Source organism: Plecotus auritus (genome assembly GCF_963455305.1).
Source record: "Plecotus auritus genome assembly, chromosome: 9".
NCBI classification, from domain to species: Eukaryota; Metazoa; Chordata; class Mammalia; order Chiroptera; family Vespertilionidae; genus Plecotus; species Plecotus auritus.
In genome coordinates, this window is record NC_137783.1 from 82,966,980 (window position 1) to 82,990,339 (window position 23,360).

Consider the following 23,360-nt stretch of genomic DNA (forward strand, 5'->3'; position numbering starts at 1 on the left):
TCTGTGCCCCAGCCTCGCCAGAGGCCCATCCGCTGCCGGGCGCGGAACACTTGCCTCGTCACTGCAGTGACACAGCAAGCATTCCACCAGGCCACTCACACTGCCTGCTCTCAGAAGCCACCCTTCCCCCCCTCCAGGACTGGGGGACTCCGGCGGGGCTGAGAGGACTGGGCACCACCATCTTGTGGCTATGGGCACCACCATCTTTGTGACGGAGTGATGGTTAATTTGCATATTACCCTTTTATTAGATAGGATATCTCTTATACAATTTTCATTCAGCAGATTCACAATATACAACCCTACATTATAAGTATTAGTATCTTTCTCTTCTTTAATAGAGTATAAACTCCGTGAGGGCAAGGATCACTCCTGTTTGTCTTTATACCACTGCCTCCTGCAGTGCTCCCACAGCAGAAACTCCCTAAATACTGACCAAATGAATAATGAGTGAATGATGACTGAGCTGTCTCTTAGGGCTCTGCAAACAGGCTGCTTCCTATGGTAGCATAATGGGGACATAGATTGTGAGCTGGCATCTTTCACAGTGTTAGATGGGTCCATGCCATTTACTTGTTCACTTGTTTGTTCATTCATTTACTGAATATTTATTGAATGTCTACTAATATTCCAGATGAGCCAATTATTGCTTATATAGCAATAGACAAACTCCTGCCTCCATGATTTTACATGAACTACCATATGCTAGCACAGGGTTCTGATGCCACCATAGCAAACCCATTAGCCCCAAATTATAACTTCTCTTTCATTCTGTCTGCCTTATTTGTTGGTGACTTCCATGAGTACAGAGACATACATTGTATTCTGTGCCTAGTTCAGTGACTTTTACATAACAGGGCTCAATAAATGATGAACAAATGAATGAATAAATAGGTGAATGATTTCTAAGATTTATTCTAAAGAACCCTGTTAACCTTTGCATATATTTAGTCCTTTTTGAAACAGAAGGTCCTTTGAGTAAGATAGGAAAGCAGCAAGTTTTACAGGTTGGGCCCTTTAAGCCTCCAAGTCTCGCATGAATGACTTGAGTGACAAATACACCCATGGTCTCTGAAGGAAACAAAATAAAACAAAGCAAAACCTAAGAGTGAGAATCAATTCGATTTTTAAGAAAATGCCTGCCCTTTTCTCTCATCTTTCAATATTCTATTTTCTTAGAAAAGATACACATTCTCTCTCCCACCCTTACCTCTTTGCCCTCTAAGTTCAAACTTGTGTTGTTAATCGTTTGAAACAATTGTTTCCATGGAGATAGCCTAGCAACTTCCCAGAGCAGAACAGCAGCTCTGGAGACTTCTGTACTCTTGGGTCAGACACGCAGCTGCTTTAACAAATACAAAATTTTAAAGGTGATTTTAAAAATATTTTTAAAACCAATATTGCAATAAGAATAAATTAGTTTAAAGGCTGTCTCTAGACAATCAATGTGTTACCTCTACCCCTCCAAGAAAATAATAGACAATAGGAATTGTGCTATTAAAAATAAACTTGTAAATAAAACATAGTGGCTTATCAATTGATTTGATAAATGTTATAAGTGGATTTTTATGAATAAAATGACAGGTATTCAATATATATTGGCTTAGGTATTTTAGAAATAATTCCTGCCCTTGCTTGATGAGAATGGAAGGTTCTAGCAAGCCTAGTAGCTGTGCCCTTTATTCTAGATTCAGCCAGTGCACAGAAGGATTTCTGATTGGCTGATGCCAACTGTAAAGTAACAGAATCCTGCCTTTGGGATCTTGTCCTGAGCATTTCAGGGGACCCTCCCTGTGAAGTGGCATACAGAGCAATGACAGAGAGCTGGGACTTCCCCGAGCATAAAGGACATACTCAATTAACCATATTGGGCTTTGTTATTAATTCATGTTTGTTCAACAAGTGTCTATTTGTATGGTGGAACATGGTCGGAGACCTGTTTCCATTGGTAATAATTTTTAACTTCATTGTCATAAGGTTGTGGGGGAGTTGCTAACCCTTATCTACTTCAAACTTCCTTTGAGCCTACTGTTAGTGTGAAGAAGAACTTGAGAGTTGTGCATTGTGAAATGATCTAAGGTTTGTTCGCAGTGGCACACAGAAGATAATTATGGAAGAGAACCTGGAATTAATCTGGACACTATTGTTCCTAAGTCCTCAGGGACTGTCTTGTCTGTCTCCTTAATTAAACTCAAGTCAAATGCTATGTTGATAGAATCCACATGCTCCTTTACGTCTCTGAATGTTTGGCAGAAAGGGTTGTCACTTTATTACCAGAGCAATTTTGCCTTTTCTGAGTCTTGACCTCTCTCATCTAGATTGGCCCGGGGCTCTTTCCTTAACATATTTTTCTACACAGAGATGGTTGCAATGAGGGTAGTTTTCCTTATCCCTTCCTTTAAAATACAGAAATATCTCTAGGTTCCAAATATTACATTTGTTTTCCTTTTTTGCTCTGCTAGTTTATTGCCATGATGAGCCAACCTAGGCAAATGCTTGGGGTTGGCGAATTTTATCTTTAGAGCTATAGGTGCCTGAAAGCGCTCTCATTATAAGATGCTTGGGAGTGTTTCCCATCTCTCTGTCCTACACAGTTCTGGAGGAAGGGTCTGATAACCTTGTTTCCGATGAGGTGCTCTTGATTGGTAAGCTTTTGAGGAGGGTACAAAGGCCAAAAAACATCAGCATAGTTTCCAGACCCTCACAACCATAAATGTTTATTGAGTGACCCCCACCTCGTACTAGGTACATACTAGCAGGAGGATACACAAATATCCAAACCCAAAACCTGCCCCTGGGAGTGGCCATCAGAGCGTGCCATTTCTCTCCCTCTCTACTGCTCACTTTACCACAGAGCCAAAGTATCTCCCCTCCTTCACCCCCAAATAAACCAGTAGCCATGTCAGGGCTAAAAGAAATTCCTAGACGAATGTACATCATGTAAATTCTGGGAACAGAACACATTTGGTTCTGTGCATAAAAAGTTACCTGCTAAATTATCTTCCTCCCAAGTCACACTGCTAGGGAAAGTGCAGCATAGCTAAGAAAGCTAAGAAAGTGGGGTTTTTAAAATCCTAATTTGCCCCCTAAAAATCACATGTGACATCCCACCAGCTGCCCAACAAACAGGCAGAGAGCACAGTCTGCTGTGTTGATGAAGCCGTTTCTCCCTCAGTCACTCAGGCAGCAGAGGCCCAGCTGCAAGGCTCAGGTCCCTGGCTGATTGCAGTAAATTGCTAAATGCAAAACCTACTGGGAATTGGCACCGCCTTGAACCTGACCCATGTTTTGATTACAGAAACCAAAAATAGGTAAGCAACTGTGGCGCTCCAGGTAGGAGGCACTGCAGACAGAAGGCATGTGCTTTAGCCCTGAGTAGGAGGCAGTCTTAAGAGATGTGAGTTCTAACTCCAGCACCAAGACAGCCTGTGATTCTGTGTTTGCAGAAATGTGGGAGTCAGGGAGTCGGGGGGGGGGGGGGGAAGGGGTGGCAGTGGGGGGGGGGGGGAGATAAAGTGTGTGTGTCGGAGGGGTTTAGGGAGTGATACTACATACTCATAGATTCTATTTAGCTGAGAGTAGCTTGAAAAGAATTCTTTAGATAAGAGTAGAGATAAGGTTTTGAATTACATAATTATTTCTTTTTACTTATTAATTACCTTCTAATACTATTTAAAATGTTTCTTTTTATTCAAATGTAAGACATCATGTGTAAGAATATGCTAGCATTTTAAAAAAAATAAATGACTTTATACAAAGCTCTATAGCTACAAATGATCTTTAAGAACCTCAGTTTCTTGAGTATCTTTTTTCAACTGATCCTTTCTTTCTCAATTTGTATAACATCTCTTTGGCTTCCTACTCCTCTCTTGTCCATCACTTCCCGAGACTGGAAATTAAAATGGCCCTAATTCCCTGGTTGTTCTATGGCCACTGCTTCATTTTTCTTCTCTTCCCATCTCCTTTTCTTTCCTGTTCTTCTGCTCCCTATAATAGTGGACTAGTTTGGAAAGGGCTGAGAATTTTAGACAGGTTTGAATTTCAACTATGTCTCTCCTAGTTGGGTTGTTTAGACACATTATCCGATCTCTCTGAACTTCACCTGAAAAAAAAAAAAAAAGGATAATAATAAATATCTTGCTGGTTACTGTGAGGCCTACAATGGATGGAAAGCCTTTGGGGCAATGTTTGGCCCAGAGTTGGTTAGGTGCTACTTTCAAAAAGAACCTGAGAAATGATCTCAGGTCAGTTGGTTAGATACAATTAGATCTCTTAAGACTGCCTCCTACTCAGGGCTAAAGCACATGCCTTCTGTCTGCAGTGCCTCCTACCTGGAGCACCACAGTTGCTTACCTATTTTTGATTTCTGTAATCAAAGCATGGGTCAGGTTCAAGGCAGTGCCAGTTCCCAGTAGACTTGGCATTCAGCACTTTATTGCAATCAGCCAGGGAGCTGAGCCTTCCAGCTGGGCCTCTGCTGACTGATGAGGGAGAAACTGCTTCATCAACACAGCAGACTGTGCTCTCTGCCTGTTTGTTGAGGCAGCGGTGGAATGTCACATGTGATTTTGGGGGGGCAAAATTAGAATTAACAGAAAACTCTTACCCTGTCCCCACCCTCCATCTATTTGCACCCATCCTGTTTCTGATCTCTGAAACAGATGCCCATCAACGTTGAGAGCTCTGAGATTTTCTAAATCAGATCACTGGACCCCAGATTAACATGTCCTTCTAATCTCCTTTTTACAGGTGAGAGAAATCTTTATTCATATAAGGTGGTTGTATAATTGGTTTCATTCAACTGCAATAAAAAAAAAAATCACTTCCAAAACCTATGCTGATCCTTTGATGCTTCAAGACTCTTGGCAAGTTACCCAGGTTTCAAGGACAGGCTTTTGTGATGATTCAGTGAGTAAATACTAGGAAAGTACTCAAATGTTTCATGGCATATAGTAAGCATTCAATATTTGTGAATTACTATTAGTAACAGTAGTTGTGGTAGCATTTGTTGAGTGCCAAAGATTTTCAAATAAAGTAAATGTCCTATCTCTAGCATTCTGTGATGCCTTTAAAAATAAAATAAATCCTTTTTTAAAGATTCATAGTCTCTATCTACTTTTTACTATTTTAAAGAGTAAATGAGAGATGGCAAACAAGAAAAATTACAGTAGAAAGTTCACAAGGCTAAAAGTCAAGACAACTGGTACTCTGCCATTAGCTTGCTGTGTGACCCTGGGCAAGTAATGTTGCTTTTTGAAATGTTTCGATGACTTCCTCATTGTCTTATCTACTATCTCTTGAAGATGCCTTCTAGCTCTAACCTTCATGAATCTATGTTCTACATCAATGACAACACTACAGCGTGGGGAGGCATTCACCAGGCTAGAGAATCATCTCTTTCTTTAGTGCCTCACATTTGGCTGACTTCCTCAAACCTGACACTGGAAAAATAAACTCAGAACATTTTAATTTATGGTCCAAATAAAAGGTACTCTTAATTAAAATGTAGAAGCCAATTCCACAGACAATGTCTGGAAGTGAGCCCAGAAGGGGGAGAGCGAGAGCGAGAGCGAGAGCGAGAGAGAGAGAGAGAGAGAGAGAGAGAGAGAGAGAGAGAGAGGAGATTATGACATAATCAAATAAACCTGTAAAGGTATAAAAATGGTTGAAGAGAAATTAGTTTGTATCTATGTAAATCAAGGTAAAGTCATTTGGGGATAAAAGAGGGTACAATTAACTGCCTTGAGCATATAGTCTGGGCTCAGCTTTGACCCTTTAAGTGGTCAATGTAATATACATAATTAATGACTCTTTTTCACTTTTCAATTTGCAGGCTTATCTCTAAATAGAAACATATAACAAAGCACAGAGTGTCTGTTTCTTAGATTCTTACTAATGAGAGATAGGAGAAAACTTTGGGGGCAATAAATTTAAGTTTATTATTTGGATTGTTGTGTTTTTATGGGAATACATATCAAAATTTATCAAATTGTACACTTTAAATCTTGGAGTTTATAGTATGTCAGCTATACCTCAATAAAGCCATTAAAAATATACATTCTGTGACAACTAGTATAATCACCCAATTCTTCATGATCCTATTCAAATGTTTTCCTTGGAATTCTTTTGTGAGGATTAGCTCTGTCCTGGAAGACAATTTGAACATCATTGGATCCTTAGCCAAGTTCCATTTCAATAGCACCCCACCTTCATCTCAGGTAATAACAAGAACAGTGTCTTCACCTTTGTATAAGGCGATTTTTCTTTCCCAAGAGACTGTTCTGCCTTTCCTGCCCCCTGGCTCACTGCAGCATATTGTGATTGGATGGCCCTCTGGTGGCCTAGAGAACAGTACCCCAAACAAGAGGACCAACATGGAAGCAGCCAGAACATAATGGATAGACCTTGAAACCAGAAGGCATTATAGAAAGAAAGGCATTAAAGGAAGAAGATGATTTCCAAGGAAGCCATAGTGGACCATCTAAACCCACACAGCCTTTGTTGGGTATAACTGACTATGAGAAAACCTATCATGCAAAGCTTAGGGACCCAACTGCCAAAGCTCTGCAGAAAATAGCAGCAAGATGAGGAAAGAAGATAATTTTATTTTATGGTTATGTAAAACCAAACGTAACTCAGGGAGGTCTTTGTTTAATGGTTGTTTGAGAAGACTTGTAAATATTTATTAAGCATATGCTTTTCATTGTAATGTGAGGGGATTGTAATGTAATAATGCATGTGAATGTGCTTTGTAAAGTACAAAGCATGGATAACACTAAACACTAAGTGTCCTTTAGTACAGCTCAGAAGAACTAATGGTTTTATATAAAATGCATATTGATGATGTGGAAGGCATAAGTAGCAGAATAGAAATCAAAAGAGGTCTGAGTGTCTATAGGATTTATTTCTAGGATATTTAAAGAGAATCACATAAGCCAAAGAACTTACAAAGATAATATTTATTATCTTTGTAAACTATAAAGCATTACACAAATGTATACATATACATATACGGATATGTATATGTATATACTAGTATATGTAAATGTTGTGTATCCATCTTTTTATTTGTATGTTTATACATTGTTGCTTGTGGTGGTGGTGGTGGTATATGCCTTAGTATTTAGACTTCTACGTAAGTCTGGCTCTGTGGTTCAGCATCAATCTATAACAACGCTGAATATTAAAGATATATACATGTCATACTGATCAAGTTGGGGCTATTCTTTTGCAGAAGGAACTATGTGATTTGCCTTTAGACCGCATTGAAGAGTCCCTGAATTAGAGCTGCTCCAACTCACCTTATGCTGCAATGCATTAAAGATAAATTTAAATTATGCTTTTGGCTGGCCGTGCTCTCCTTGGGGAACTCCTCTCCAGCCATGTCTAGTGAATGTAATGAGGACACCATCTCCTTGACTACAGTGGTTAGACACATGATCCAGGCTGGGCCAATGAGAATCATACCTGAGAGTTTTTTTATATAATTATTGATCCCTTTTCACTGTGGTTATTAAGGTTATTAGCCTGAAGCTACTGGTGGCTATCATGCCAAGGAGAATTTATTTCAGAGTAAAACAAATATAGAGAAAAGAAAGCCAGCCTAGAGATGAATAGATAGTATTTTTCATGTAAACTTTTGAGCCTCTGGATCCGATCATTACTGAAATCAGATGCATAACTGTATTTTGCAAGTGCATAAGCCAATAATTCCTGTGTTTATTAAATGAATTTGAGCTGATTCTGCTACTTACAACAACAACAACAACAAAAATGCTTACCGATATTACAGAATGGATTTAAAATGCAGGTCTCTCATAGCTGTGGGTTTTACCACTGGTGCCACCTCATTAACTTCTCTTCCTACCCAAATGTTAAGAAAAAAACGAGCTTTCAGAATAGTAATACTTACTTTCAGAAGTCTTAGAGATCTTGGTCAAAAATTCTAGAAGAACCATTGTCAAAGAGTTAAACCTCATAGAAATTCAGGAGCAATGCATCGTCCCATGCCTTCTTTTGGACAGAATGTGAAATATGAGGCAGTGTATATATTTGCATGGATGGTTTTCAGTTCTGTTTATCCAGTTAAGCAAATGAAAGCATTAATTTATGTTGACCATTTCTATATTACCGTATTGAAGAAAGTTGTTTGTATTTTATCTATAGTGTAGGCACTCTAAAAAATGTATACACTAGTGTGGTCATTGTTGCAGTCACCATAAGGGAGACTCCTGGGATCAGGATGGGGATCAGTAATTCTGGTCTGTGTGTGTATTGCAGTGTGTGCAGCAAGAAGCAGGAGGAAATTCAGGCACTTCTTACATTTCCTCATTGTGCCCCATGAGCCTTTATAATAGTTATACAAGGAATCATATCCTAATACAGTACAAACTTTCATTCCTCTGGAATAAATATATAAAATATGGAGTCCAGTACATTGTTCATCTCAAAAAGTCTCCAAATGAGAAGAAACCCCTTTAAATCCATTTAGTAAGCTGGCTTTGTATTAGCCAGCGGGGAGCCCACATCCCTGTCATACTTGATCAACATAATTTATGTTGCAGAAATTTCACTGTATAGATTTTACTGGAATCAATTCTTCAGAGATGAAATTAAAATCATGTCTTTCTAAATCAATATGAATTCTCAGACCTGGAACTTTCCTGAATTTAGAAAATATAAACTAGTCTTTGAATACAAATTAGACTCCTTGATAATAGGAGTGCACATACATACATGCATGTGTGCGTGTGCACACACACACACTTTAAGACTAACTGACATCTGAAGTTTATTTACATTTACTTGCCCATATTTACCTCTGGGTATCTTTTGGCTTCTCCTGTTGTTCTCTGTCAGTGAGGAATAAAAACATAAGTACTTGCTTGCATCCAATTATTTATATTCCATTTATTCTGCTTATCTCAATCATTGTTTTTTTTTTTTTTTGCTGCCACAATTCAATATTCAAATACACAGCAATTTTTCTGTATTGTAATATGAGAGATCCAATTCCACTATTTAAATGTCCAAAGTAATTTGCCAGCTTTAAAAATAATGAAATATATAATCTCTTGAGTAACTGACCAATAATTGGCATGAAGTCCATTTCCAAACATATGATATATGCTGAACACAGATTCTGCCATGAATTTCTTCCATTAGAAATGGATTTTAAAACGTGAGGTGAATAAAGTGATGCGTTAGGGAAGAGGAGATTGACTGTGAGGTCAGTAGATGACTATAACAAGGAGAGGTATCTGATGGCATGAGTCTCAAAGTTGATGATTTCAGGAAGGAAGGGAAATAGGTCTAGCAGTGAAAGAGCAAAGGAGAAACTTACCCTACCTCTCTACCCACTGGCATGAGGGTTGTGGAAATTGGAACAAAATTTCAGTTAGAATGAGATGGTGGAGGAAATATTCAGAACAGGTTCTGAAATTTTGGGAATATTGCTGACAACTGACCTTGAGTTTCAGAAAACACAGTTCATTGGTTTTTAGAAGATAGAAATAAGAGACTGAGTGAGAAAGGTGATGTGAGTAGCTTGCTGGGGATGAAGGTAAGAGTTGAGGAGTGACTCAAGAGCCCTGGGTGACTGATATAAACAGTAATGGGAATAATTCTTAAGATGCTTTATAATTTCTGTGATGCATTAGTAAGAGTACTTATAAATTAAATATTTCCACACACTCCTGTATACCCTGTTGATTTACATTTAGAAAACAAATATTGCAGAAATATTTTTACAGAGCAGAAATTAATAGAAACATTATGGAAAAGATAAAAATGATTTAGACAAAGGTCCATTACATTTTTGTGTAAGAAAGAAGGAAAAATAAGAAAAATATGGATATGTGTTTTAAGTGTTTTGTTTTAAGAAACAAAATCATCCAAAAACTAATAAAAATGTTTGACCAACAGATACATGCAAAAAAATGAAACTAGAACACCAACTTACACCATACACAAAAACAAACTCAAAATGGATAAAGGACTTAAATGTAAGACAGGAAACCATAAAAATCCTATGATACTTCATAGGCAGCAAAATATCAGACATATGTCATAGCAGTATCTTTATTGACATAACTCCTAAGGCAATGGAGACTAAGGAGAAAATAAACAAATGGGACTACATCAAAATAAAAAGCTTCTGCACAGCAAAAGAAACCATCAACAAAACAACAACAACTGCATGGAAGAACATATTTGCCAATGTTATTTCAAATAAGGATTTAATCTCCAAAATTTACAGAGAACTCATACAACTTAACAAAAGAAAGATAAACTATCCAATCAAAAAATGGGCAAAAGACTTAAATAGATACTTTTCAAAAGAAGACAGACAGAAGGCCAAGAGACATATGAAAACATGCTCAAAGTCACTAATCATTAGAGAGATGCAAATAAAAACAATAGTGAGATATCATCTCATACCTGTCAGAAATGCTATCAGCAACAAATCAACAAAGGAAAAGTGCTGGCGAAGATGTGGAGAAAAAGGGACCTTCGTGCACTGCTGGTGGGAATGCAGACTGGTGCAGCCACTATGGAGAACAGTATGGAGTTTCCTCAAAAAACTAAAAATGGAACTCCCATTTGACCCAGTAATACCACTTCTAGGATTATATCCCAAGAAACCAGAAATACCAATCAGAAAGGATATATGCACCCCTATGTTCATAGCAGCACAATTTACAATAGCTAAGATTTGGAAACAACCTAAGTGCCCATCAGCAATGAGTGGATTAAAAAACTGTGGTAAATCTACTCAATGGAATACTACGCCGCTATAAAAAAGAAGGAACTTTTACCATTTGCAGCAGCATGGATGGAGCTGGAGAGCATTATGCTAAGAGAAATAAGGCAGTCGGAGAAAGATAAATATCACATGATCTCACTCATATGTGGGATATAATGATCAACATAATTTGATGAACAAGAATAGATCCAGAGACAAATGGCAGGGGAAGGGGGGGTTAGAGAGCAACCAAAGGACTTGTGTGCATGCATATGAGCATAGCCAATGGACACAGACACTGGGACAGTGGGGGCTTGCCTGAGGTGGGAATTGGCTGATGGTGTGGTGGGGAGGGGATGAAGGGGGTCAATCGGGGAAAAAGGTCACATATGTTAAACTTTAGACAATAAATAAATAAATAAAGTGGTTGACCAAGAGATGAATAGAAATAAACTGAAAGAATTAATGATGGGAATAACAAATTCTCTGAGTATACCCTCATAATTTTCACTTTTCAAATATATGTTGTACATATTCAAAAACTAAGTAAAATATATTTTAAACCCAAACAAAAACATTGAATATAAACAAAACTAAGTATAGCATGATATCAAATTGACAACATAGCCACAAAGAAAAAAATGAAACAACTTTTGAACATGATTCTCTGACTATACATCCTTAGGAGGATATAATCTAAAGACAAAAATAGTAGTAAGATATTTTGAACTATATTTAGTTGATTTTTTGTTGGTCATGGTCTTGATGTTGTAATTCTGAAACTATTTTATGTATATTGAAAGATAGAACAAATGATTCAAATCATTCACATTTGGGGAAACGGGGTTCTGAATGTAGGTGAAGGAAAATAGAAACATGCAATGGAGTAAGGTCAGAAAACATATGGCACTGAGATGTGAACTTTAAATGTTGGTATTTATTTATAGTACATTTCTTCAGCTCTGTCCACTGTCAGGACTTAGAGGCAATTCTTGATTGCAGTGAGCATGCCTATCAATATTTTGATTTCTAAATACCATTCTCCACTCCAGAGCTCCTTGAAGAAACAAATGGCTGATTATAGGTATGGAGCAGAAAAAATACATCCTTTTGTTATGCCAAAAAGCAAGGAAGTACTCAAAGAATTATGGGGACATATCAATATGAGAAAAGCAGGCCTAAGGTGCTCCCACAGTTATAGTCCATAATTATTGTAATGGACTATAACTGATTGAAAGAACAATTCATGAGTTCATAGTGACACTACAAAAAGAAGAGGAAAGGGGTGAAAATGCTTTGCTCCACAAAATAATATCAAGCCATATGTGGAGAAGAAGTGATATCATTAGAAAATCTACAATTTGCAGTTACCAGTATAATAATTGAGTCAAGCATAGAGCATTACTGGATGCTAAAACTGCTTAGTGACAGTTTGTAGGAATTCCACTTGATCTCAGTGTTTCATGCAACTATTTATTAATTACAAGGAACAGGAAGCTCCTTTACCACAGAGGTCTTTATCTATGAGGGCTTTCAGATCGCCAAATGACCTAGTGATCGATGGTGAAACAAATGGACATGGTATGCCTTCTGACATGATGCAATGGGAAGGGCACATACATCTATGGTATTCTTATCAAAATAACAAAAATGTTTTCCTGAACCTATTCATGAGGAAATAATCATACAAATAAGATTGGAGACATTAAGCAAGACAACTGACCAAGCTTCTTAAAAATGTCAATGTCAAGAAAGGCCTGGGTGGGGAGTGGGGGATAGAAGTAACTGTTCTAGAATAAAGGGAAGTAAAGAGACCTGGCAGCTAGGCTAGATGCAATGAACTATCCTTGGTTGGATCCTGAATTTTTAAAATAGTAAAAAAAAGAAAGAAAAGAAAAAAAAAGAAAGGAAAACATAGGTACAGAGAAAATTCAGGGGAAAACTAAGGATTTTTTTTTTTCATTTGGACCATATTAGGATAGCACTATTATATATTTTAAATTTCTTGGGTGTGATAATGGCACTGTGATTATTTGGGAGAATGTCCCTGCTTTTAGATTAAATGGGTTGAAGTATTTATCTATGAAGTTTAGAATGTTCAAATGGTCAGCAAAAATAAAAATGGAAAGGGAGAGGGAAAAAAGCAAATGTGGCAAATTATTAACAATAGAGGAATCTAGCTGAAGTCTATATGGGTGTTCATTGTACTATTTTTTAAGTGTCTGTAGATTTGACATTTTTTCAGTAAAAAAAGTTAGAAAAGAAAACCTCAGCTCTTGATGTTGGTAAGTCTTATATTTCAGCTCAACCAAAAAACACCCTGTGCCAGTACCCTTCATAAATCTCTTACGTTGATTTTGCGATTTCTCTTTAATTGGTCAAAGTTGTTTTAATAAATCCACAAGATTGTTTCTGGTTAAAATACAGAGAAGTCACATAAAAGAAAAATGGTATCTGGGATCCAAAGAAGCAAAAATCATTCATTAAAATGTTAGTTTAATTCATGTTTTTCTTGTGCCCAGCAAGTTATGTCACTTAGTTATTTTTAATTCCAGTTAGAGAAGTTTAAATTTATTTTAGAAAGGCAAGTGAAAGAGACCCCAGCAGAATCTGTCTGTATCAATTTATATCTCTATTCAAGCTGCAATGTGTTCTGTTTAAATGTGTTTTTAAAATTTTAACCTAAGGATAAAAGTCCCTGTAAATTTTTGATGTAAGTTGAAAGACTGATAAAGCTGTGTGGTTTTGTTGTTGTTTTTAAATATACATCCTGTTGTGGAACTTTTTGATTTTTATTATGAGAGGGTGACAGTGGAGAGATTTATAAGTGGTTTCTAGAAAACTCTGTCTCATTTGGAAAGAATGCGCACTGTGTGTCCACACCTTTCCTTTTGTTTACATTTCAATTTTGCTACAAAGAGAGGAGTGGAAGCAGGGACTAGCAGGGGTGGGCAAACTTTTTGACTCGAGGGCCACAATGGGTTCTTAAACTGGACCGGAGGGCCAGAACAAAAGCATGGATGGAGTGTTTGTGTGAACTAATATAAATTCAAAGTAAAGGAGTAGAGGGGAGAGCAAGAGAACCAGATAGAACAGCCGGATCCGGCCCGCCGGCCGTAGTTTGCCCATGGCTGGACTAGAGCATGTAATTTATATGAAAAAGTTAATCTCTTGCTCAGCCAGATCTAAATGATTGACCTAATGGGAGTTTCTGGAAAGGTTTTTGATACCAAGGTGCTCCTGAGTCCAGAAGGAGAGCTCGCGGCAGAGCTACAAGAAACTTACACACCTTTGCTCAAGAACTTGCTCCGTGCAGTGTGAACGACAGCACCAGCACCACTTAGGAGCTTGTGAGAAATGAAGAGTCTCAGGCCTCACTTCAAAACTAGAGTGTCAGAACCTGCATTCTAACAAGAGCCGCCCAAGTGATTTATATGCCTATAAAGTTTGAGAGACTGTACTGGAAGAAGTGGCTCTCTGTATTAGCTACTAAGGCATAGAATCACTTAGGGAATCAAAATTACTGATGTTGGCTGTGGTAGGCTACATTGTGTTCTCCAAAAATGATACACTGAAGTCCTAACTTCCAGCAGCTGTGAATGTGACCTAATTTGGACTAAGTCTTTGTAGATGCAATCCAGTTAAAATGAGGTCATGTTTAATTAGGGTGATCCCTAAATCCAATTGGTGTCTTAGAAAGAAGAGGGTGATTTGGATACAGAGACAGAGGAGACACAGGGAAGGCCATGTGACCAGAGAGAGAGAGAGATTGGAGTGATGCATCTGCAAGTCAAGGGTTGCCAAGGATTGGTGGCAGCCACCAGGAGCTAGCGGGGAGCAAGGAAGAATCCTCCCACAGGGACCCAAAAAGACCATGGCCCTGCTGACATTTTGATTTCAGCTACTGTGAGAGAATAAATTTTGGTTGTTTAAGTCAACAAGTTTGGGTAATTTGTTATGGCAACCCTAGGAAATTAATACATCTGTTTCTCACCTCCAGAAATTCTGATTTAATTATTCAGGGCTACATTCTGTAGATTTTAATTTATTACTGTTTAAAGTATTACATCTATCTCCTTTTTCCTCATTAATACCTCCTTGTCCAATCCCACCCCCCAGCACATGCCCTCATGCCCCTACTGCTGTGTCCATCGGTTATGCTTATGCACATGCGTACAAGTCCTTTGGTTGATCTCTTAACCCTCCTCCCACTTGCCCCTGCCTTCCCTCTGAGGTCTGATGGTCAGTTAGATACTTCTATGTCTCTGGATCTATATTTGTTCATCAGTTTATGTTGTTCATTATATTCCACAAATGAGTGAAATCATGTAACATTTATCTTTCTCTGACTGGCTTATTTTGCTTAGCATAATGCTTTCCAGGTCTTTCAATGCTGTTACTGATGGGCACTTAGGCTGTTTCTAAGGGTGCATATATTCTGTCTGATTGGGGTTTCTAGTTTCTTAGGCTATATTCCTAGAAGTGGGATCACTGGGTCAAATGGGAGTTCCAATTTTAACTTTTTGAGGAAACTCCATACTGTTCTCCACAGTGGCTGCACCAGTCTGCATTCCCACCAGCATTACACGAGGGTTTTTTTTTTCCTCTGCATCCTCACCAGCACTTGTCATTTGTTGATTTGTTGATGATAGCCATTCTGACAGGTGTGAGACGGTACCTCATTGTCATTTTGATTTGCATCTCTCAGATGATTAGTGACTTTGAGCATGTTTTCATATGTCTCTTGGCCTTCTGTATGTCTACTTTCAAAAAGTGATTAAGTCCTTTGACAATATTTTAATTGGATTGTTTATCTTCCTTTTGTTGAGATGTATGAGTTCCTTATAAATTTTGGAGATTAAACCCTTATCAGATATAACACAGGCAAATATGTTCTCCCATGCAGTTGGCTCTCTTATTGTTTTGCTGATGGTTTCTTTTGCTGTGCAGAAGCTTTTTATTTTGATGTAGTCCCATTTGTTTACTTTCTCCTTAGTTTCCATTGTCCCCAGGAGCTGTATCAGTAAGGATATTGCTACGACAAATGTGTGACATTTTGTTGTCTGTGGATTCCTCTAAGATTTTTATGGTTCCACCTTACATTTAAGTCCTTTATCCATTTTGAGTATATTTTTGTGTATAGTGTAAGTTGGTGGTCTAGTTTCTTTTTTCTTTTTTTTTGCATGTATCTGTCCAATTTTCCCAACACCATTTATTGAAGAGACTGTCTTGACTCCATTGTATGCTCTTGCCTCCTTTGTCAAATATTAATTGAGCATATTGGTTTGGGTCGATTTCTGGGTTCTCTGTTCTGTTCCATTGGTCTATATGTCCATTCTTGTGCCAGTATCAGGCAGTTTTGAGAACAGTGGCTTTGTGATATAGCTTGATATCTGGTATAGTGATCCCTCAAACTTTATTCTTCTTTTTCAGAATTGGTGCAGCTATTTGGGCTCTTTTTTTATTCCATGTGAATTTTTGGAGAGTTTTTTCTAGGACTAGGAAATATTCCATTGGTATTTTAATGGGGATTGCATTGAATCTATAAATTGCTTTGGGTAGTATGGACATTTTAATGATGTTGATTCTAATGAACATGGTATATTCTTCCATTTGTTTATGTCTTCTCTATCTCTTTTTTCAAGGTCCTGAAGGTTTCTGAGTACAGGTCTTTTACCTCCTTAGTTAAGTTTATTCTTAGGTATCCTAATTTTTTTGTTGCAATGGTAAATGGGTTTTTGTTTGTTTGTTTGTTTGTTTAGTTTCTCTTTCTGTGAGTTCATTATTGGTGTAGAAAAAAGCAATATATTTCTCTGTGTTAATTTTTAATCCTGCTACATTGCCAAATTCATTTATTAAGTCTAATAGTTTTTTGGTGGAGTCTTTAGGGTTTTCTAGGTACAATATCATGTCATCTGTGAATAAGGACAGTTTTACATATTCTTTTCCAATTTGGATGCCTTTTATTTCTTCTTCTTGTCTGATGGCTATGGCTAGCACTTCCAGTACTATTTCGAGCAGTAGTAGTGAAAGTGGGCATCCCTGTCTTGTTCCTGTTCTTAGGGGAAATGAGTTTAGTTTTTTCCATTGAGTATGATGTTGCCTGTAGGTTTGTCATATAAGGCTTTCTTATGTTGAGGTATGATCCCTCTATTCACACTTTGCTGAGAGTTTTTATCAAGAAAGGGTGTTGGAGTTTGTCAAATGCTTTTTCTACATCAATTGATAGGATTATGTGATTTTTGTCTCTCAATTGTTTATGTTATGTATCACGTTTATTGATTTGCAGGTATTGTATCCCCTGAATAAATCCCATTTGGTCATGATGTATGATCTTCCTAATGTAATTCTTGATCCAATTTGCTAGAATTTTGTTGAGAATTTTAGCATTTATGTTCATCAGGGATATTAGCCTGTAATTCTCTTTCTTTGTAGTGTCTTTATCTAGTTTTGGTGTTAGGGTAAAGTTGGCTTCATAAAAGGGAGCTTGGAAGTGAGCCTTCCTCTTGAATTTTTTGGAATAGTCTGAGGAGGATAGGTTTTAGTTCTTCTTTGAATGTATGGTAAAACTCCCCTGTGAAGCCATCTGTACCAGGGCTTTTGTTTGCTGGAAAATTTTTTTATTACTGCTGGAATTTCATCAGTAGTTATTGGCCTATTTCGGTTTATTGATTCTTCCTGATTGAGTTTTGGAAGCTTGTAATTTTCTAGGAATATGTCCATTTTATCTAGGTTGTCCTGTTTGTTGGAGTAGAGTTGTTCATAGTATTTGTTTATAATCCTTTGTATCGGTGGGGTCGGTTGTTACTTAACCTCTTTCATTTCTGATTTTGTTTATTTGGGCCTTCTCTCTTTGTTTCTTGGTGAACCTGGCTAGAGGTTCATCAATTTTGTTTATCCTTTCAAAGAACCAGCTCTTGGTTTTATAGATCTTTGTATTGTTGTTGTGTTTGTTTTTTTTTTTTTTTTGTATTTATATAATTTATTTCCACAATGATCTTTATTATGTCCTTCCTTCTGCTTACACTGGGCTTTTCTTGTTGCTCTCTTTCTACTTCTTTAAGTTGTGGGGTTAGATAATTTATTACCAGTTTTTCTTGTTTTTTGAGGTAGGCTTGTAATGCTATGAACTTCCCTCTCAGGACTGCTCTCACTGTGTCTGATAGATTTTGGATTGTTGTGTTTTCATTGTAATTTGATTCCAGGATGCTTTTTATTTTCTTTGATCTTTTTGGTAACCCGAATATTGTTTAATAGCATGCTATTTAGCCTCCAAGTGTTTGATTGTTTTCATTGTTTTGATTGCAATTGATTTTTAATTTTATGCCATTGTGATCTGAGAAGATGCTTGAGATGATTTCTATCTTCTTGATTTTAACAGACTTAGACTGTGTCCTAATACGTGGTCTATCTTTGAAAATGCCCCATGTGCACTTGAGAAGAATGTAAATTCCATTGCTTCCAGGTGAAATGTTCTGTAGATGTCAATTAGTTCCATCTGATCTTGTTAGTTGTTTAGGATTGCTCTTTCTTTGTTGATTTTTTTGCCTAGAAGATTTATCCAGTGATGTCAATGGGGTAATAAAGTCCCCTAGTATGATTGTATTATGGTCAATTTCTCCCTTGATATCTTCCAGAAGTTTTTGTTTTGTTTTTTTAATGTATTTGGGTGCTCCTGTAATAGGTGCACATATGTTTATCAGAGTTATATCCTCTTGTTGTATCTATAACTTTAGTATTATGAACATATGAAGTGGCCTTTCATATCTCTTATTATGGCTTTCACTTTGAGGTCTATTTTGTCAGATATAAGTATTACTACCCCAGATATTTTGGTATCTTTTTGGGTTATTCTTGTTTGGGACTCTGTGCTTCTGTGACTTTTTTCTACCCCAAATCAGGGACATTTTCTGTCATTATTTCTTCAAACAGGTTTTCTATTTCTTGTTCCTCTTCTTGAACTTCTGGCACCCTTATTATGTGGATGTTCCTTCCTTTCATGTCCCAAATCTCCCTTAAACTCTCCTCCTGCTTTTTAATTTTTTTTCCAATTGCTTATCAGATTTGTGGGTGTTGTTTTTTTTTTTTTACCATCCTGTCTTCTAACTCACTGATTTAGTCCTCCGCTTCTTCTTGTCCACTATTGAAACCTTCCATTGTATTTTTTATTGCAGCTATATCATTCTACATTCCCTCTTGATTCTTACATATGTTGTTGATTTTCTCACCCAGCCAGTTTAGGAACTTTATGTCTCTTACTCTGAATTCTTTCTCTGACATATTGCTTGCCTCCATTTCATTTAGTTCCTTTTCTGGAGATTCCTTTTTTTTGGGGTGTGTGTATCTTTGTCTCACCATTTTTCTGTCTCTTTTTGCCTTTGGAAACCATGCTTGGGGTTTGAAAAGTTGAAGTCCCTATCAGACCACATGGTCCGGAAATTGTTAGCCCAGAGGCTGGGTCTGCCTTGAGTCCCATGCCTTTATTGTCTCTGCTCTGAATTGTATCTCATTCTTCCACAGATCTGGTCCTCAGTTGTCTGCTTCAGATTCTTGGAGTGGTGGGTGCGTGTGCACAGTTCCTCTGGTGTGCGACTTCCTGTGAGGACACAGAGCCCGCTGGCATGAAATTTGCTGTGTGGCCCTGGCACCCATGACAGTGTGGAACTCTAAGTCCCTCTGGAAGTGTACTTATAGAACAGTCCCGTGGCCCCTGGGTGGGCACACCAGATTGCTCCAGGTCAGCCTAGCAGTGCTCTCCTGTGGCCCAGAGTGATGCATGTATTGGGTTGCTCTGGGTAGTCCCTCCTAGGGTGAAGCTGGTGTGGGTTGCTCTGGATCACACAGTCCACACTGCCTGTGGCCTGGAGTGGGGTGCACACTGGGTTGTTCTGGGTTGCCCTGGCAGTAGGTCCCAGGGTTCTGGATGGAGCGGTCACCAGGTGGCTCTGGATCAGACTGGCAGCATGGTTCTGGGGCCCAGGGTGTGGGTATGGTACAAGGTCTCCCTGGCTTGCATTCACTGAGGGGTCCTGGAGCCACATCCTGGGATGCTGGATCCCAGCAGGTTGGTGAAGAGGCCTGGTATGAGAGGTCACTCTGGCGAGTGCTCACTGCAGACATCTGAGAGCCTGCTGGGAAGTACTGTGCCACTCACTGCCTGGGCACAGCTGTGGTTCCACACAGGTTATGGCTGGCAAGCGGTGTTCTCCAGTCTTCCTCTTCCCTTCCTTATTGAAAATTGTCTCCTCAGCTGAGTCTAATTTGTTAATTCTGGTGTATATTCTCCAATTTCATTGCTTTTCTGGCCTGGCCCCAGGACAAGGTGCGTGACACTTCTGCCTATTTGGCTGCCATATTGAAATCCCCCACATTGGGGCTTTTAAAAATTCTTGTGATTCTAATATGCAGCAGATATTGAGGCTCACTATTCAAAATGTTTGGAGCAGATAAAAAGTGTTCCAGCCTTAACCTGTTTGGCTCAGTGGATAGAGCATCGGCCTGCGGACTGAAGGGTCCCAGGTTTGATTCTGGTCAAGGGTATATACCTTGGTTGCAGGCACATCCCCAGTAGGGGGTGTGCAGGAGGCAGCTGATCAATGTTTCTCTCTCATTGATGTTTCTAACTCTCTATCCCTCTCCCTTCCTCTCTGTAAAAAATCAATAAAATATATTTTTTTTAAAAGTGCTCCACATAACTCTGGGAAATAGTCAAGAGAATTAGGAAGTGCTAAACAATATTGTGTATAGAGCATCTTATTCATATCTGAGATACTTTAAAAATATAGCAATTTAGTGAAGAAAAATCCTAAATGTCCCCAGGTGTTTGTGTTTCTTTTATGCTCAAAATAGTATGCATAGCCATTATATATCAAATTTATATATGATAATATCCAATGTTTTCTTTGCTTTGAAGACTATAAACTATTTTAATAGAATCATAATAAATCAATGAAATAAAATTGACTCATTTGATCACATCTGCTAAAGGATTTTTCATTCTGCTACAAGGCCAGGTCCTAGCATTCATCTGCTGCTGCAATAGAGTTTTAGAGGAAAGAAATAGTCTGTTTTATTCTGATATCACAAAGCCAAATCCCCAAAGTGACAGAAAATGTTTTTGCTCACAGTTCTCATATTTTCCACATTTGAAAAATCTAAGCTTAATCTGGGACTTTAGTTACAAACATTCTCAAGTACAATATTTATTATTTACAGGAATTTTATGGGAACATTGAAGATAAACCATTAAATGTGTTATAAACAATGTATTATTAATAGAAAAGACAGAATTTTAAATAGCTAACCTGATTCACATCATACAGTAGCAAGTTATTAATTTGCCTGTATATTCTAAAGCATGTGAAAAATAGAGGTTGCAGTGCCCTTTACCAAATCTTCAAAATATTTGACAAAGAATTTGACAATTCTTAGTCATATTTAGGTGGGGTCCACACAGACATAATGAATCACATATAAAACTACAGAAGAATATCTGGAAAGGTAGTAGGATTATGAGTTGTTTTTTTTTAAATTTATACTTAATTTTATTTACTCATGTTTTCTAGTTTTTCTCATTAACAACTAGAGCATTTGTAATAAAAATAATAATGGTTATATTTAATTTTAATAAAAGAGCTAGAATAACATTATTTTTTAAAACTTGTTTTTTAAAGATTTTTAAATTGATTTTTAGAAAGAGAGGAAGGGAGAAGGAGAAATAAAAACATCAATGGGCTGCCCCCTGCATGCTCCCTACTAGGGATTGAGCCTACAATTCAGGGAATTGAACCAACAAATTTTTGGTGCCCAGGGTGATGCCCAACCAACTGAGCCACACTGGCCAGGGCTAGAATCAATTTCAATGGAACAGAAAAGGCTAAAATATTTTAAGTCTGAGAAAGCACATCATCGCTGGTCCTGCTCATAGCTACTAAGCTACCCCTCTTACAAAAGGCATGTCTTGACCAGAGCTTCCAAGAGAATAAGCATGGGAGATGGAGACATTGGTAATGCTGATAATGTTTAACACAAAGTTTAAACCTGAGGTGAACAGGCCTTGACAAAAAGAACACATGAGAAAATATTCACAGTGAGTTTCTCATGATGCCACACATTCTGGATACAATAGGCTTGGAGTTAACCATTGGTATTAAAGACTCAGGGGAAATGTATCAAATGGTGATTCATTCCCACCTGAAGATTATTGTTACTTTTTTACATGAATTACAGCTATAGAGTACCTTCAAAAATGTATAAGAATTATGTCATATGACTCAGTAGAGGGAGAGAGAGCACAGAAGAACAACACAACACATTTTGTATATTAGTAGCTGAGCTGAAAAAGGGAAAGAGTTAAAATTAAATAGAGCAGTTGCTCCTGCAAGGCAATGTAATAGAAACTTTGTATATGAAAGCCCATTTAACTATGACAAGTGCCCTATGAAGTATATAGTGAAAGCAAGCTCAGAGAATCTTGACTCACCCATGGTAATAACTGTAAGTGCCAGAGCCTGTTTTAACACGGCACTTTCTGATTTCTAGTCAGAAAAGTATTGACTTTCAAACTCAGACTGCAATAATGTGCATGAGGGGCCAAGAATGAGGATTTCCATAGGTCTCGCTTTGTTAATGTTAGGCTTAATGGAAACCACTGAACTGTAAAAACATTGAGAATAAAAAATCAAATAAAATGGGAGTGTAAGAAAGAGAAAGAGTATGATAATGAATAAACAGCTAAAAGGATTAAAAAGTAAATTAATAAGAGACTCATGAGATGTTCTGGTCAAGATTTTGGCATAGGTAAATGTGGTAGTCAGAACCTCTCACAACCATATCAAAATTACAAGTGAAGTGACAGAACAACTATCATTCAGAACCACCCAAAATTCAGTTGAACAGAAGTTGTACAACTAAAGATAAAAAAAGAAGCCACCTTGAGACTGGTTGGATGGGTGGAGGTCCAGAACAAGCTGATCCCACACTCACATGTGTTGGTTAAAAGTTAGGAGGGACACCTTTGCTGTGGAGGTAGCCCCTGAGAAGCGAGGAGTCCCAGCCCCACACCAAGCCCCTCCAGCCTACGATTCCAGTTCTGGGAAGAGAAGTCCCCATAACTTCTGGCTGTGAAAATGAGAGGGAGGGCTTCTGGAATTTCAGGCAGTTCCTCTTAAAGGGCCCAAGTATGGACTTTCTCAGACTCACTAACTCTGAGTTCCAGCACTGAGGCAGCAACTTGAAAGGCACCAGAGACATACAGGGAATAATTGAATTGTCTGGCACAAGGGTGACAGCTGGAGGGGCATCCTTCTCCCAGACAGACGTGCTGGCATTGATCCTTTTCTGAGCTCTTCTCCCACAGAGACAGCAGGTGGGTGCCATACTTGTATCACCACTGTTCGCCCCACCCTGGTGATTTCCTGATTCCCTGTCCCTCCCAACTCTCAGGACCCCCAAGCCATTTCCAGTGGCTTTTCCATACAAATGGCCCATCTTGGCTCATGCTTTATACATTCCTAAAATCTTTCAAACAAGTGATATTTGGACTCTGTGTGCCCCAACCTCTTACTAAGTGTCCCCAGACCCAGCACTAGTAGTAGTCAACCTCAGTTTGCAGATTA